General features: G+C 37.1%; 1 protein-coding gene across 3 annotated transcripts in view; it reads left to right on the top strand.

Annotated features, from left to right (window-relative positions):
• Positions 1–12,341, top strand: part of OXR1 (oxidation resistance 1) — a 449,619-nt gene that overhangs the window by 213,420 nt on the left and 223,858 nt on the right. The gene's annotated exons all lie outside the window — the stretch shown is intronic.

Raw genomic sequence — 12,341 nt, 5'->3', positions numbered from 1 at the left:
GTTAATCTCCATAGTATACAAAGAACTCACACGGCTTAACAACAAAAAAACAAACAACCTGATCAAAAAATGGGCCGAGGACATGAACAGACATTTCTCTAAAGAAGATATAAATATGGCCAATAGACACATGAAAAGATGTTCATCATCGCTAATCATCAGGGAAATGCAAATCAAAACTACACTAAGAGATCACCTTCCACCCGTTAGATTGGCAAAAACATCCCAAACCAAGAGCGACATATGTTGGAGAGGTTGTGGAGAAAAAGGAGCCCTCATACACTGTTGGTGGGAATGCAAACTGGTACAGCCACTATGGAAAACAGTTTGGAGATTTCTCAAAAAGTTAAAAATAGAAATACCCTATGACCCAGCCATCCCATTACTGGGTATCTATCCTAAGAACCTGATATCAGAAATCTCAAGAGTCCGTTGCACCCCTATGTTCATCGCAGCATTATTTACAATAGCCAAGACGTGGAACCAACCTACATGCCCAGAAACTGATGATTGGATAAAGAAGATATGGTATATATACACAATGGAATGCTACTCAGCCATAAAAAAAGACAAAATTGGCCCATTTGCAGCAACGTGGATGGACCTCGAGGATATTATGTTAAGCAAAATAAGCCAGACAGAGAAAGACGAACTCTATATGACTCCACTCATAGGTGGAAGTTAACATATTGACAAGGAGATCTGATCGGTGGTTACCAGGGGAAAGTGGGTGTGGGGGGAGGGCACAAAGGGGGAAGTGGTGTACCCACAACATGACTAACAATAATGTGCAACTGAAATCTCACAAGGTTGTAATCTATCATAACATTAATAAAAAAAAAAAAAGAAGAAGAAGATTGGCAACAGTTGTTAGCTCAGGTGCCAATCTTTTAAAAAAAAAGAGTAGCCCAAAATGAAGTAGGACACGGATATATGCAGGGCTTTATGGACCATGGAAAGAACTTTAGAAATTCATTTGACCACACTAGGGAGCCATTTAATTCTTTGAAGTAGGAGAATGATCTGTCTCCTTTGTGCTTAAAAATGCTTGTTATGGCTGCTGTAAGAAGAAGAGGTAGCAGGCGAGAAAAGTCTAACTGGGGAGACCAATATGGAGGCTTTGGCAATAATCCAGAGGAGTGATGACTAGGGAGGTGGTAGTGGAGATGGAGAGAAGTAGAGCAATTTAATATATAATTCCAATGCAGAATAGAGAAAATTTGCTGATAAATTACAAGTGGTGAGTGTTGCAAAGGAAGGGATCAAATATAACTTCTAAGTTTCTGGCTTGCGTAACTGAGTGGTTGGTGGTGTCATTTACAGAGATAAGGAAGACAGGAAGGAAGGTTAGCGGTGAGTTTAGGAATCGAGAATTTGTTTAGGGACACTGGAAGTTTAAGATGCGTCACAGGGAATGCATAATGCCAATTTTCTAGTTGTATATTTAACTCTGCAGTTCTGGGGAAAGTTTCAGGTGGAGGTAAAAATATGGGAGTTCTCAGCATCTAAATATTTCACCCCAAGGGAAAAGATGAGAACCTCTAGGAAGATAGTGAAAATAGAGCAGAAGGAGACCCAACTCCATTAGGCCCCTGGATATTCCAAAACTTAGGGTTGTATAGGAAAGAAAGGACTCTTCAAGGAATAGTGGAAAAAGGAATACTAGAATTGTGTGTCAGGGAATGTTTCAATAGAGGGACTGCAAAAAAGAGTTGAGTACTCATTTGGACCAGTGTGCATGCATGATGAATATTTATATGGATGATGTTATATTTTTAATAACTCTTTGAGGTAAGCGCTGTAGTTAAACCCATTTGACAAATGAGGAAACTGTAGAGAGATAAGTAATTTTGCCAAGATCCCATAATAAGAAGCCAAGTTTGAGACCCAGGCTTTCTAACTCCAGAGTCCATGGCCTTAACCTCTGTGCTATCCACCTCCACAAATACATCCTGCAGCTAAAGAGAAACGAAAATCTAAAAGTCACTTTTGAATTTGACCACATGAAGTGATTGGAACCCTAAATAAGTTGTTTTGTGAAAATGGTGGGTGCAAAGCAGCATTGGAGAGCATTGCCCAGTGAATGTGAGGGGCAGCTATGTGCTGTGAAGGAGAGAAGAGAAATCAAGAAATGGAATGGTAGCCTTAGAGAGAAAAGGACTTGGAGAGATGAGGGATGTTAGTACCTGGTTGAATGCAGGTGGGAATGCTTTAGCAAAAAGGGAGAGATTAATGACCAGGATGGGAAGCAGATAAACTGGGAGTAAAGCCTTGAGAAGGTAAACAATTTTTCCCTTTCCTACAGCCCTTCCTTTGTTTGTAAAATAGAAATGCCTTGTTTTCTGAAGGATTTAGAAGAGAGCTTTGTCTCTCTATGCTATTTCTCCCCCAAAAAAGAAGAGTGACTTCTCAGACTGTGAAAAGTACTGTGGATGTATGGCCCAGCCTCCTCTGCCTTCTCTCTTTGGGATCTGATGTCCACAGCATGCCTGTGGTGTTCTCTTCACTCCTGCTGCCCATGGGGCAGCCTCACAGGACGCTGCTTCTCCAAGCTGCCGGCTTGCAATGGGGTCCCTGACTCTCATACCTATTCCTCAACTAGTTTAGGACTTACAGAGGGAAGGGAGTGGTTAAGACATTAAAATCTCAAGTATAGAGAGAGGGTGCAGTTGGATTCAGAGAACATCTGGAAAGACTGGCTTTAACAAGACCAGGACCACATTCTCTTCTGTAATAGGAAAACAAGATTTAAAATAATGGGAAAGATAGATGCAGATTTATAGAGTTGCCGTTGCAAAGAAGACAGTGATTTCTTTAACATAATTTTAAATGTTATATAATATGTTTATGTGAAGAAAGTCTAAAATCCAACTTTGTTGTACTGGGGGCTTGACATAGCCTTCACGTGTTAAACCGCTATCCTCTGAACAGAAGAAAACTAACAGATTCCCCAGTGATTCTCAAATTGGGAAAGAGGACGTGGCATGCCCTCTCTTCTATAGCTAGCCAGAATCGAAGTAGGGCAGTTTTCAACAAAGTCATTCTCAATCAATAAGACAATCAATATTTCAATCTTACATTTAAAAACCACAAAGCATTATTTTCATTTGAAAACATTTAGGATGACTTAAGTGTTTTTTATATTCATCAATAGGATGATTTAGTTAAAGAAGAGATAATGGATTCACCAGAGTGATGTTTTGCATCAAGTTCCTGAATTAAATGTAAATGAGAGACCTATATTTTCCTATATCTTCTTTTCCTGTTTCTTGTGGCTTCGTTTGGGGAAATTAAGATGGGAGATTGTTGTGCTACATTGACATTTTAACTATAAACCATTGGGCTTTGGCCCGGATTATTATTACCCGCAGAAGCTATCTTGATTCAGTTTGGAGTTGCCTTATGTTGTGCATAAGCAAAACTACATTTTAATCAGCTAATCCATATGCTTTACACAGATAGTTTGTAATAGGCCCTGTTAAAAATAGATTCCTTTAATCAGCAATGTTGGATAGAAGCCTAAAGTCTTAAAATAGTCTTATTTATTCGGATTCCTTCTTCCTAAAAGAAATAAACAGAATTCAATTGACGTGGCAATAGCATGTTACAAATCATTTCATCAAAGGTAATAAAATTAAATTTCGTCTCTGTGAGTTATTGCAGAGGACTGTTTAAAATTTACAAGAATTTGACTTCCAAATCCCTCAGGCCCTAATCTTTGGATTTGCATAATGTGTTTCTACTCTAAGGATTTTCCAGTTGAAAGACTGAAGTTCTAAGGCAAAAACTGAAATAAATTGGAAATTTTTGTAATTTCAAAGTGAATGCTTGCAATATAGTAGTATAATTGGAAAGTACATGGAAGGGAAAACATAAAAATGTTACTACTATTAACATAGTGCTTTGAAACTGCATAGTAAAAAGAAAATATGCAAAATTCTTAATGAGTGCTCCAAAAACATAAAATATATATTTCTAATCAATAAAATTAAAATGTTTTATCTTTAGGTTGCTTAAAAGTAGTAGATCCCAAACTTGAACCCAGATCTTTGATTTCAGAGTCCTTGCTCTTCACTCCTCCATGCCATCACTGAAAATTTTTGAATAAAGATGTCAATTTAGCAAAGCTATGGAGTGTTTCTTCAGAAATTACAAAACTGGATTTAGTGAATAAATAATTGAAATATTGTTCAGATCGATCATAGTATTGGTAATGGGAATGAAACAATTTCATTTTTCTATCCAAACTCAAAAACCTATTCCCGTAATACAGTGGGAAGAAGGCTATGTTACATGAATGTATTAAATTGATCATCATATCTGCTACCAAACTGTCCAAAGTCTTACTCTTTAAATTTATTTTCCTGGATTTCCTTGCATTTATGTAAACTTACTTGCATTTTTGTATTATTTCTTGTGTTTTTGTTCCATGATGAAACCGTTCATTCATTCAACAATTTATTTAGTGAGCAACTACGATGTGCCAAGAACTATGCTAAGTCTTAGGAATAAACTGGTGAACAGACTAGAATTTCTGTGAATGTAGGAATTAAGTTGATCTGATGGTAAGGACTCCTAACAGAAAATGCTTCTTTCCTACGTCTTTTCTCTGGGCTGGTATAAACATAAGGATAGAAATAAACCAGCTGACAAACTTTGAGGACTTGGCTGTCTTTTTCATGAAAGGTCAGTAAGAAATATTCACCTTTTATAATAGAGTTCATTAAACTCTGGAGAGGCAATTTGGTTAGGCATCCCATTCTAGTATTTTTAGTATAAAATTAGTTATAGTAGCAATGAATTCGTGTATGCTTCTATATGATTCATATTATGTACACTGGCCTGGCCCTTCACAGAGTTGAATTCAATTGCATTTAACAAGAGAATTTCTAGTAAACCGTTCCTACCTGTGGCTTAATTCTTGAATTCTCTATTCTCTGAATTTCCAAGATAGGAAAGCATACACTTCTTAGGATGAATATAGAGCTAGAAACATGTCTTATTATAACAAGGTATCTAGTTTTGGTGTTCTATTAACTATCCAACACCAATTTGCACTCCCAAAGGATACTTCTGTTGAAACATTTTGAATAGATTTGGAATTGTAAAAGAAGGTTGTACAATTCCTGATTCCACATTAATGAGATTTTCTGTTTCAATCCTTGTGTTTAGGGGTACAAAGAATAGCATGGCCACAGCAATTATAGAGCAGGCTGTAACTGACATATTCTATACCCTGGTGGATTGTTTTCTTTTTTTAGTGCCAAGTTTTCCAATCTGTCATTTCTTCTGGTTGGACTTCTGACTATGCTTGTTTCTTGCTGATTTTGTGGTTTGTTTTTAGCTGCTGGTTTTTGGTAAGACTGTACTGGAGGGGTAACAAAAGACCTTGATTTTGCAATGTGAAAATTTTTTAGGCATTTGCTCTCAAAAGCTCTTTTTGAGTGACGAGATTTTTGCAGCAGCCACAGTATCCAACTTGGAAAAATCTGCATTCTCAGCAGCTTTACTACTTTAAAAAATATCCTTACATTAGCTCTTTTAGGAAGCAAGGAGACAGCTTTGCTAACAGTAATGACTTGTGCAAACCACAGATGGTCTTCTTTCTGGAAGTTACTGGAAAAGACCAGAAGTGTTGGCTCTTTGGGGCACAGCCATTCGCATGCATCCATGTATCTATGTGTGCGTGTACATTTGTGTAAATATATAAGAAATGAATGAGACAAAGGATGAATTTGTATAGCTGTTAATGGTACTGTAGATTTCTATGGAATTTTGCAAAGTGCTTTCACATAAATTTACACATTTTATGCTCATATTAACTCTCTTGGGTAAAGTAGGCAGATAGCATGGATATCACCATTATGGCTAAGAAAATGGAGGCCTAGAAAGTCCAGGTCTTTGCCCAAAGTCATGTGGCTGGTAAGTGTCAGCGCTGAAATTTATCTGTATCTCCTAATTCCAAAGCGTGAACTTTCAGTCAAAATGTCCTGGGTGGATTCCAGCTTCCCTAATTTTTAGCCCTATCAGTTTCTCTAAACCTCAGTTGATCCCTCTCCAAATGGGGAGTATGGTACCTACTTCATATGTTTGTTGTGATCAGTGAGGGAACTAACGTAGGTATAGTGTGTGGCCTGTACTCTGTACATTATAAATACGTGACTGTTTGTATTCACTTGCATTTTTGTTTAAAGCAAAAACTGATATAATGCTTATTTTGTGCCAGGTATTCTAAGTGCTTTTATACATATTACTTAATCCTCATGTTAATTTTATGACATGGGTATTATTAATACTTTCATTTTACATAAAATGGAGAAAACTGAGGCAAGGAGAGATTAAGAAAATTGCCCAAGAAAAAATATTTGCAAATTATATATCTGACGAAGGGTGAATCTCCATAATATAAAAAGAATTCACACAACTCAACAACAAAAAAATCAAACAACCTGATCAAAAAAATGGGCAGAGGATATGAACAGACATTTCTCCAAAGAAGGCATACAGATGGCCAATAGGCACATGAAAAGATACTCAATATCACTGATCATCAGGGAAGTGCAAATCAAAACTACAATGAGATATCACCTTATACCTGTAGAATGGCTATAATTATGGAGACAAAAAATAACAAATGTTGGAGAGGTTGTGGAGAAAAGGGAACCCTCAAACACTGCTGGTGGGAATGCAAACTGGTTCATCCACTATGGAAAACAGTATGGAGATTTCTCAAAAAACTAAAAATAGAAATACTATATGACCCAGCCATCCCACTACTGGGTATCTATCCAAAGAACTTGAAGTCAGCAGTTCAAAGAGACTTATGCACCCCTAGGTTCACTGCAGCATTATTCACAATAGCCAAGATGTGGAAGCAACCTAAGTGCCCATTGACTGATGATTGGATAAAGAAGATATGGTATATATACACAATGGACTACTACTCAGCCATAAAAAAGGACAAGATCTTCCCATTCACAACAACATGGATGGACCTTGAGGGTATTATGTTAAGTGAAATAAGCCAGATAGAGAAAGACAAACACCATATGATTTCACTCATTTGTCAAAGAGAACAAATACATGAACAAAGAGAACTGTTTAGTGGTTACTAGGGGGAAAAGGGGTGGGGTGTGGGCACAAAAGATGAAGGGGCGCACCTATAAGGTGACCGACAGATAATAAGGTACAACTGATATTTCACGATGTTGTGAACTGTCATAACCTCAATTAAAAAAAAGCTTCCAAATAGTAAAATGTTACCCAAAAAAATGGAATTGTGGAAGTTATGTCTTTAGTACATTGAATAAAGAGCAGAATTAACAGTATAGAAAAGTAATTCTATAATTTGAAGGATAAGTTTGAGAAGTCTTCAGAAATTTTAAAAAAAGATGAAAAAAATAATGATAGTTGGTCCCTGTTTCTGCCTGGAGATGAATGGATCGCAACAGGGTAGAAATGAGATGAAATAATATACACTGAATTTGGAAATTCTGCCTTCAATATTTTTAAAAATAAAAATGTTTGCTTACCAGATTGAAAAAAAAAAAAAAAAGAAAATTGCCCAAGTTTACACAGCTCATCAATGCCAGGTTAGGGATACAATTCCAGGGAATGTGGCCCCCATGTCCACAGTCTTAACCACTCTGCTATTATTATTCAGGTACACAGTCAAATATATGAAAATGTAGCTTTTGCATTCTAAAGTTATACCAGCTTAAATTCTTATGACCTAAAGAATATTCTCATTATACTATAGTAGATTTTCTGAACTGTTGCTGCTATTGCCCAGGGCATCCTGAGTGGATGGTAGAAGGTTCATGTTTTCCAGATAGCTACAGAACTCAGGAACATATCCAATTAGTTATTATGCAGGAACAGTTTGAAGTCCACTTGCTGGAAGAGGTAATTCCAGTTAAGAACTCAAACTAAATGAAAACGTATTTTTCTTATACATTTAAGTCATATCAGCCTTTAGTTTAGGCTTAAGGTAGAATTCTATCATGCAGCATTTAGATAAGATACCAAAACTTTTCAAAGATGCAGAGCATAATAGACAAAGAACATTGAAAAGCATTGCTTGGTTATGACTTGAATAGAAGTTGATAGAAGGGTGGAGATAGAAGATGAAAACCCTATAATGTGAGAGGAAGAGGGAAGGTAAGACCAAAAGAGTATGATAAGTAGTAAATAATAGTAATAAAGGGATAAATGTGAGGAAGCTTGGAGAGACCTTCTCCATGGTGAAGCTATTGAAGTGGAGAATTGACCCAGATCTTTGGGAGAAGTCCTCTGTGGTGGGCAATGTAAAGCCATGTTCAGTCACTGCTGGCGCAAGCCCTGGCATTGGGATGTCCATTAACTCATTTAACCCAAAAGATTCCTGTGTTCTACTTGAACGATGATTCAGAAAATGAGTGGAAGATTTCTTATCTTTTTATCAAAGTAGAATTGTTATGCAAGGATAGAATTTAGGTTATCACTTTGAGAGTAGTTCTGTTTAAATTGGTTGGTATTGGAAGTTTCCTGCCATTTCTTTTTTTCGCTAGATCCTGTGATTTCACATTTCATGATTGGCTTACAGGCCTTCTCCTGCTTCTTGGAGAGCTAGTTGAAATTGGCATGAACCCTATTTTTACAGAGTGGGAAAGTCAGAAGCCTTCCTTTCCAATTCTTGTCCTTACCTCTTCATGGTTCCCTGGTCTCCACCTCTGCTTGTGAATTTATTGTGTTAAGTCAACCCCACACAACTATCCAATGGAATTAGCTATTTTCCAAAAGATTTGGGGACTCACACAAGAGAAACATCACATTGCACGCCACACAAAAGACTCCCATTTCGCTTGTCCTCTCGTTATCTTCCACTTCTTTCCCCAAATCCACACTCCAGGATAGGTGAAAGCCCCTGCAGAACACAGTGCAGTTCCTGCAGGTGCAGTATTTCTCTCGAGTAGCGCAGCAGGGAAGGATCCTGAGAAGCTGATATAATTTCCTCAACATCCCTCGGAAGTTTGAAAAAGAAAATTATGTTGTCCTTTGCATCCTCTTATCAAGAGATCGGAACTTGCATTCACTGAGAGCTCCCTGTGGAGTTGCTATGCCAAGCACTTTCACATAAGATGTCTGCTGAATCCTCAGGACCTTTCTGAGTATGTTACCTTCATGTTATAGATGAGGAAACTGAGTCTCGGAAAAGTGTCCCACTTTGAGGCCATGCTGCAAGAAGGTGTTGGAATACATGTGGGGAAGTTCCTCCTCAAAAACAGAGGAACAAGGAAAGGCAAAGATTATGAAACAGCAGACAGTCTGCCTATCAGAGCCATGCCAAGAGGGACGGCTCCTTTTCCTCATTTCTTTTTCTCCATCCAAGACATCGAGACTCACTTCCCTTTGGAAATGCAAAGCACATTAAACAAGATTCTTTTGGTGCCTATTAAGAGATTATTTTTGTCTCTATTTGTAATGTTTCATTTACTATCAATGGGTATTTTATCTCACGTACACCTACGTATTCCATTATGCTATTTACATTTGTTTAACACATTTAACTAAGAACATTGTTAAAAATTTAGAAAGACTTACCCTTTCATGATTTTTTGGAAATTGAAGGTAGCATTTAGCAGGTTTCCTTGTCAACCACAGTAGTCATTTTTAGAATTTTTAAGGGAGTAATTCAATTACCCACACAGTTCTGCTTTCTAAGAACATGCAAATGGAAATCCTTAAGCAAGCCAGCAAACCTACGAGCAATGTTCCAGACTCCAGCAACAACAATGAAAACATGACATCCCTCATCCCTTGATTGGGAAGACTGTCTGGTGAGGAGGGGCAGAAAGAACAAGGAAAATACCACAGGATGGTTTTCTACTTACCTTTGGAGCCTAGAGCCATGTCCTTTGCTCATTGCAAAGAGGCTGCAATAAGGGACCCTTAGACATTTTGAAGAGATGTAGAACTTTATCAATTCTAGTATCTAGCATCGTATCAAAGATAAGCCATCATTGCTGATATCCTCCAATATGAGACTTTAATTTAGTAACTGATCAATTCTAAAACAGGCCAACATAAAATATAAACAATTCCTAGTGATAAAATCATCTACTATGTGAATTTGAGATAAAACTTGTCAGATTTACGTTTTGAAAATAATCTTTGCTGAGGACTAGAGAGCAGTCAGCTTTCTTTCTGTAAAATTCAGCACCTTTTCTTTAAATCTCTACTCCCCTGAACTCCCTTCCTCCTGAAAAACTTGCTTTCTGTTGAAATTGAAGTTTAATTTTGAAATAAAGTTTATAGCATGAACAATAGAAAACTGACATTTTTGTACATGATAAATGGTCAAATATTGGTGATTTCGTAGAGTTGATAGGGTTCAGTATAATATTTTTAGTGTAGTCTCGGTCTTTGTCTAAGTGTTTCTGGAAAGCCATGTTGGGACAAATCAACTTTGTTGCTTTGGTGACTTGCAATTTATTTCTTAATTTAGTCTTTATTAATCCTAATGCCTTCTTTAGTTTCCTTTAGTACTACCATGACATTTAGCTCCAGTCTACAAACTCCAGACTAAGACCAGAATGGAGTTATTGGGAAGACCAAGGCAGTAAGAAAAAGTAGATAACCCTGTGTAGAGTAAACCCACATTTCCTCAAGTGTGTGGTCCCTGGGTGATTTTTGGTGGCTGCTCCTTGAAGGAGCAGCTTGCTTAACTTTGAGATATAGCCTTCAACTGAATTTCAACAAAGCAGCCAGAGTGAGTCTTTTAAAATTCATTTAAAGAAAGAAAGGATCTTTCTTTAGATTCATTCTCCTCTGGTCATCTTTGGGAGGCTAGAGGCCAATAATATCATTCTAGTTCTTTTTACTGTCACCTTTTTGTGGCAAGGAGCCATTCAGTAGCTACGTGTAATCTTCATTGTAAATGAATAAGTGAAAAAGTCAATTGCTTATGGAAACTTTTTATTGCAGTATCACATACACCCAGAAAAGCTGCAAAAATCATAGGTCATTAGATTTATACAAAGTATTTACATCCTGGGACCCAGACCCCAGATCAGGAAAAAAATTGATACTAGAATGCCAGCAACTCTTTCATGTCTCCATCAGCGTAATAACTCCCCAACAGTTTAACTCCCCACACTTTTGATACCATAGACAGTTTTGCTTCTATTTGAACTTCATATGGATGGAGTCATAGAGTATGTGCTCTCTTGTATCTGGCTTCTTTTGTCCAGCATTATTTTTATGAAAACCATCTATGTTGTTGCAAGTATTTGTAGTGCATTCATTTCCCTTGCTGTATAAATTTCCATTTGATAAATATTACACAATTCATTTACCCATTTCTGCTATTGGTAGACATTTGGATGGTTGTTGATATTTGTGTGATACAAATAGTGCTTCTATGAACATTTTTGACTGTGTCTTTGGATGATCATGTCTATATTTGTGTAGGATATATCCTAGGAATAGGATCAGTGAGCCAACGATCCATGCCTTTGGCTAAGTAGATATTGCCAGATGTTCATCCAAAGTGGTTGTACCAGTTTCCCCTCCCACCAGCAGTGCTGGAAAACTCCAGTTGCTCCTCATTACCACACTTAATATCATGTCTTTTACACTTTAGCCATTCTGACAGGTGTGTTATGAGTACAATGTGGTCTTAATTTGCACTTGTCATGACTAAACACTGTTGAGCACTTTTTAATGTATTTGTTGACAATTTGGATAAAGCAAGTCAGTTTTCATGAATATTAAGGGTAAAATAGGTGATATGTGGATATAGCAGAAAGCATATAGGTGATAATGAAATTACTAAAATTTAGTAAAGACTGCTTTCACTAATGAATCTTTTACTGATTGGTACATTCTATTCCTTTAACAAAGCTTCTGCTCCAATTAATTCAATTTAATAGAAGCTTATTGAGAGTTAATTATGAATAACCCCCTCTGTGGAATAATGTGAGACTACCAAAGTCCTTGTCATAGGAAGCTTCTCAGAGAAGGCCCTATTTAAGCTGATTCTAGAAACATGAGCAGGATCTGACACTGGGGCAGAAAATGGAATCTAATGTATGGGAAAAGCCTAAATAAAGCCTGGATGTGTGAAGATATATGAATCTTTCAGGAAATTGCAAATGCAGGTGTGTTTACCATAACAGATAAAGAAAACTGCTAACTTGTTTTCTACAAGGAATTAAAACTTTAAAAATGACTCTAACCTTAGCCTCTGGAAGTTCCAAGGGCCAAGAGTAAGCTGGGCTTAGGGTTCAGTTACATCACAAATATCAAGTTGTGTAGCTTGAAGTATTTGAATTTAACTCATGTCGTTTAGCAATGATTTT

The sequence above is a fragment of the Equus quagga genome, chromosome 16, assembly GCF_021613505.1.
Source record: "Equus quagga isolate Etosha38 chromosome 16, UCLA_HA_Equagga_1.0, whole genome shotgun sequence".
Lineage (NCBI taxonomy): Eukaryota > Metazoa > Chordata > Mammalia > Perissodactyla > Equidae > Equus > Equus quagga.
Note: the sequence above shows the minus strand (reverse complement) of the source record. Positions and strands in the feature narration are given on the sequence as shown.